Here is a 6,000-nt window from a genome sequence, read left to right on the forward strand (position 1 = left end):
ACATTACATTCTGCATATATATTTGCAAATTTAGCACAACATTTTCAATTATTTTTTGGAGAGAGAGCAGCTATTTTGTGTTATAGCTGTGGCTCAGTGGGTAACACGCATGCCTCTGAGTCACGAAGGTCATAGGTTCACAGTCCCACTCCAGAGACTTGAGCACAAAAATCCAGGCTATCACTCACAATGCAATACTGAGGGAGTGCTGCACCATTGGAGGTGCTGTCTTTCAGATGAGCTGTTAAACAGAGGCCCTTGCAGGTGGATGTAAAAGATCCCATGGCACTATCTTGAAGAAGAGCAGGGGAGTTCTCCCTGGTGTCCTGGCCAATATTTATCCCTCAACTAATATCACTAAAACAGATGATCTGGTCATTATCACATCGCTGTTTGTGGGATCTTGCTGTGTGCAAATTGGCTGCTGTGTTTCCTACATTACAACAGTGAGTACACTTCAAAAACGTACTTCATTGGCTGTAAAGCACTTTAGGACGTCCTGAGATTGTGAAAGGCGCGATAGAAATGCAAATTCTTCTTCTTCTGCAGGAAATATAATTATTTTAAAAATTCACAGAATAAAGATTAATTTCGTACAGTCCGATATCCTTATTGAACCCAGAATATTTTAAAGTAGCAAAAGAACGGAGGCAAATTCATGAGAAATTAGAAATAGAATCTTCAAATCTGTACTTAAATTACGTATTATCTAAATTCATGCTAAAACCAGACATTGTACTTTATTCGGTACTCTAAGTTCTGGATTCAACATTCAGCGGAGGTTTTGGTTCAGTTGCACTGATAGAGTTTGGCCTTAAATTCCACCAAAGATCAGAAGTGCTCCGACTTCTTGTGTTCTTTAGATTTGTGGTTGGGATCAGATCAGCCATGATCTTATTGAATGGCGGAGCAGGCTCGAGGGGCCGATTGGCCTACTCCTGCTCCAATTTCTTATGTTCTTATGTTTTTACTCCTATTGCCGCAATATATGCAATAAACAGCTATGTTTCAATAAAGAAAGAACTTGCATTTATATAGCGCCTTTCACAACCTCAGGACGTCCCAAAATGCTTCACAGCCAGTGAAGTATTTTTGAAGTGCAGTCACTGTTGTAATGTAGGAAACGCGGCAGCCACTTTGCGCACAGCAAGATCCCACAAACAGCAATGTGATAATGACCAGATAATCTATTTTTAGCGATGTTGGTTGTGGGATAAATATTGGCCCAGGACACCAGGGAGAACTCCCCCTGCTCTTCTTCAAGATAGTGCCGTGGGATCGTTTACATCCACCTGAGAGGGCAGACGGGGCCTCAGTTTAACACCTCATTCGAGAGGTGGTAACTCCGACAGTGCAGCACTCCCTCGGTACTGGCACCGGAAGTGTCAGCCTATTTTGTGCTCAAGTTTCTGGAGTGGGACTTGAAACCACGACCTTCTGACTCAGAACGGGAGAATGCTGCCCACTGAGCCATGACTCCAATGCACATACAATGTACTTTGAACCTTCCAAATGTCTATTCTGGGCCGCTCAAATCACCAACGGTACTTGTCGTCTGCAATATCAGAAGGACAGGTTTGGCCAAGTTCAGCATTCACTGCTGCCCACCAGCCAGTTCGGTATTTGCTTCTAAAGCCTCCCGCAGTGCAAAATTGCTGCAAAAAGTCACCTCATTCTGTGAAACCGGGGGTATATCCATGGCTCGGGCGTATTATCTTTATCACTGCACCCAACTACTTTTGTACCACAATTCGCAAACAACCGGTAAGCAGCCAAAGCCCTAAGACGCGTCACTCGAGGTGTCAACAATATAATTTTATCCGATTTCAAGTGGTGCACATGCCCCAGTCACAGACACAGCCACCTCTCCCCACCATGGCACCACGACACAAATTAATGTCTAAAGTTAGTTTAAGATGTAGAAAAACAATCCTGCAAGCTTAATCTTCAAATCATCGAGGGCATTTCCTCACCGGCACAGTCTGACGTGCCAAACACGGTTATATATCCAGAAATTGGTATTGATTTGAAGGTTTGAAATTGCAACTAATAAGCTGTCAGTCCTGTAGTAGGTGGATGAGTATCTGCTTCATAAGGTGCACGGTGTGAAACAGGTAAATCTGGAACATTTCTTTAAATTAAATGCCGGAATAGAACAAGGGAACATGGGTTCAAACTAGTAAAAGGGAAATTTAGGACTGATCTCAGCAAATTTGTCTTTGCACAGAGAGAGAGAGCAACTCGTGGAATGAACTGCCAGATAGTGTAATAGTGCAGTCGGAACGAAAGAAGGAAAGAATTTGCATTTATATAGCACCTTTCACGGCCTCCAGACGTCTCAAAGTGCTTCACAGCCAATGAAGTATTTTTTTGAAGTGTAGTCACTGCTGTAATGTAGGAAACGGGGCAGCCAATTTGCGCACAGCAAGATCCCACAAACAGCAATGGTGATAATGACCAGATAATCTCTTTCAGTGATGTTAGTTGAGGATAAATATTAGCCAGGAGACCGGGGAGAACTGCCCCTTCTTCGAAATAGTGGCCGTGGGATCTTTTATGTCCACCTGAGAGGGCAGACGGGGCCTCGGTTTAATGATTCGTTCGAAAGGTGGCACCTCCGACAGTGCAGCACTCCCTCAGTACTGCACTGGGAGTGTCGGCCTGGATTTTGTGCTCAAGTCTGTGGAGTGGGGCTCGAACCCACAACCAAAAACGAAGATATAGTGCAGCTGTGGACAAGTTTCGAACAAGCACCATTCCTTCACATTGTAGAAACATACAGACATTGCCCCCTCGTGGTCACTCGACATTACTTCAATTAGACGTCAGGTTTGTGACAGAAAATAGTTAATAACCCCGGAGTTTCCTGAAATGGCCTAACTGGCAACTTACGCTGAAATTTCCTGAGAATCTCATTAACACACAAACAAATCGGCGTAAACAGCCAGGAAAGTGCAGAATTTACGACATTGTCCTTTTTTTACATTTTGAAAATTAAAACGCTTTGAAGCTGCTAAACAATCCTTCATGCACATTACAACAACTTGCATTTATATAGTGCCTTTAATGTAGTAAAACGTCCCAAGGCGCTTCACAGGAGCGATTATCAAACAAAATTTGACACTGAGCCACATAGCGATATTAGGACAGGAGACCAAAAGCTTGGTCAAAGGGGTAGGTTTTAAGGAGCAATTTAATGGAGGAGGGAGAGGTTGAGAGGCGGAGAGGTTTAGGGAGGGAATCCCAGAGCTTAGGGTCCAAGTGGCTGAAGGCACGACCATCAACGGTGGAGCGATTAAAATCAGGGATGCGCAAGAGGCCAGAATTGGAGGAGCGCAGAGATCACAGGTACAAAATGCGATTGTGGAAGCTTTTCAATTTTTAATGCAATTCACTCTGATGCCATAAAGATGCAATCAAAGATCCAGAAAATACAGTGGTAGGTTTCAGTGAGGAGAACTAAAGAAATAACTTAACATACTAAGGTACCATTGATTTGGGGTCCATTAATGATGTCACTATTATCAGAAACGGGGAAAACAACAACCCAACCCCCGTCTGGAGAAGAGCAAAGTGGAGTGTAACTGGACGGGGAGTGTAACTGCACAGAACTAGGGTCAGGGCAGGGAAAACTCTGCCCTCTCCATCTATACAGTAATATCTTACAGATGGGTAGTGAGTGTGTTAGCAAAGCTTGAGTAGCATTGAGTATCAGAGTGGTTGAGGCATTCTGCATTGGGTCACCCTTCCTTGTAAGATTTGGGGTCGATATGCTGCTGTTACCCCCTTTTATTGAGTGGGGGTGTGGGTTGATTGATTACATCCAATAGTTCTCCAGGAAGGGGAAGAGGGTTTGGTATTTCCTCAGTATCAAGCAGTGACCGTGCACCATCTGTGTGAATTGGCCTGTCTCCCACAGATGCTGTAACCGTGTTTGTTGTAGGAGTGGATGTAATTCGCCAGAACACAGGGAGATACCTTCTCACTGAACACTGGAGAGCTGTGATACTCTGTGAATCACAATCGACTGTTTTGTCTAACCCTGTGGAATAGAGGGACTCCCTGTCTCTGTCGCCCCCTCCAGCCCTACAACCCCCCCAGATCTCTGCACTCCTCCAATTCTGGCCTCTTGCCCATCCCCGGTTTCCTTCGCTCCTCCATTGGCGGCCGTGCCTTCAGCTGCCTAGGCCCGAAGCTCTGGAATTCCCTCCCTAAAACTCTCCGCCTCTCCACCTCTATTTCCCTCTTTAAGACGCTCCTTAAAACCTACCTCTTTGACCAAGTTTTTGGTCTCCTGTCCTAATATCTCCATTATGTGGTTCGGTGTCAAATTTTGTTTGATAATCGCTCCTGTGAAGCGCCTTGGGACAGTTTTACTACATTAAAGGCGCTATATAAATGCAAGGTGTTGTTGTTGAATTACTGATTTCATGTGTTGGTTGAACACTTCAAGGGAGAAGGGTTTGTGTTTCTGGGAATCCTGTACAATGTGAAAAAGAATGCAACACTGAAAATACACAACCCCCTACATTCAACTATTTGAAAGGGCAGCTCCTCAATTATTGGTTATATTTCAGCCCGACACTCCTGATCTTTGGAGGAATGGAGGAATAAGGAGGCCTCATATTGCTTGGATAATAAGAGTCTGAATGGGATAGAGGAGCAAAGGGAGCACAGATTCACAAATCATTAAAAGCAGCGACGCAGGTTAACAAGGCCATAAAAAAATGCACTGGGGTTCATTTCTGAGGTGCAGATTTGTTTCTCTATTGACCAGTTTTTAAACTGGAAATATCAAATAAAATTCCTGGTCAGCACAGCAACGGAACTAATGTCCATTTATAACCAAATCAATTATTTATTCACAAGTATATACAAAAACATTAGAAAAATTCCCAATGAAATTAACATAATTAAATGCATACAGAATCAAGTATATCACTTGTTTAGAAATGTTTAAATATATTTACAACCTGGTTGACATGGAGGAGAGAGTAGTGACCGTCCATCATACATCGCAGGGTCTTGTGTGTGGGAGCCTGTACACCTCACAACAAAGGCACGGTGTACATCAGGCACTCTCCCAAAGCGTTTCCGTACAATTGTATACAAAAAAACACACACAATTTTCAATTTCCTGGCATTTTAAATTACTTCTCTTTGAACTCACACTGTCCGATCGAAGGGTTTATATAAAATCAGCAAAGCGTTTAAAGAAACAAAAGATTGCAGTTGCTGGCAGTTCCGATTGTATGAAAACTGTGAGGGTTTGTGGTATAAAGCCCTTTGCAGCCGACTTTACTGAAGCCTCCCCAATCTGAACATTACATTCAAAAAAATAATCAGATCGTCACACAAACATCGCCTAAGAAAATATATTTTTGAACCAATTTTATAGCTCTGTATATTTTGCAAGCACTAAATATCTCAAAGCCAAATACCTACCTTAGATGAGTTATATTTTGTTCATACTTACACACAACACCATCATCCTGCACCAGTTTTGTTTTTATTAGATTAGTGTAGGTAATAATGGCATAATTTGTCACCTTTCAATTACTGACATGAGAAAGTTACTCTGGAATATTAAAATTTGATTTTAAAAAAAGAACAAGAAATATCTCAAGAAGCTTAGAGCAAGTTGAAGGAATATGATGACTTCCTTTTTAAGAAGCTACACAGACCAGACAAAGGAATATTAATCTTAAGTGGTAACGTATACCAAAACAGGTACGGCATGGTGTCAAGGCAAGAGTGCGAGCTGTAATTCTGTAGCACGTTTGCGAAGGGTTTCTATTTTTAAACTATTCAGGGTCAAAATCTTTCTCAAAAAACTTTTAAAAGGAACAAGGTGTTGTTTTTTGAACTGAAGTAATGCAGCCAAGGTCAGGAAGTTTTGCAATTTATTAAACTATAAGCTTACGTAGGCAAGACCATCATTGGTTTGGAAAGTCAAAGTGTGACCTTGAGCACTATTCCGCTGATAAAAAGTGCTCAGAT

The sequence above is a fragment of the Heptranchias perlo genome, chromosome 6, assembly GCF_035084215.1.
Source record: "Heptranchias perlo isolate sHepPer1 chromosome 6, sHepPer1.hap1, whole genome shotgun sequence".
Taxonomy (NCBI): Eukaryota; Metazoa; Chordata; class Chondrichthyes; order Hexanchiformes; family Hexanchidae; genus Heptranchias; species Heptranchias perlo.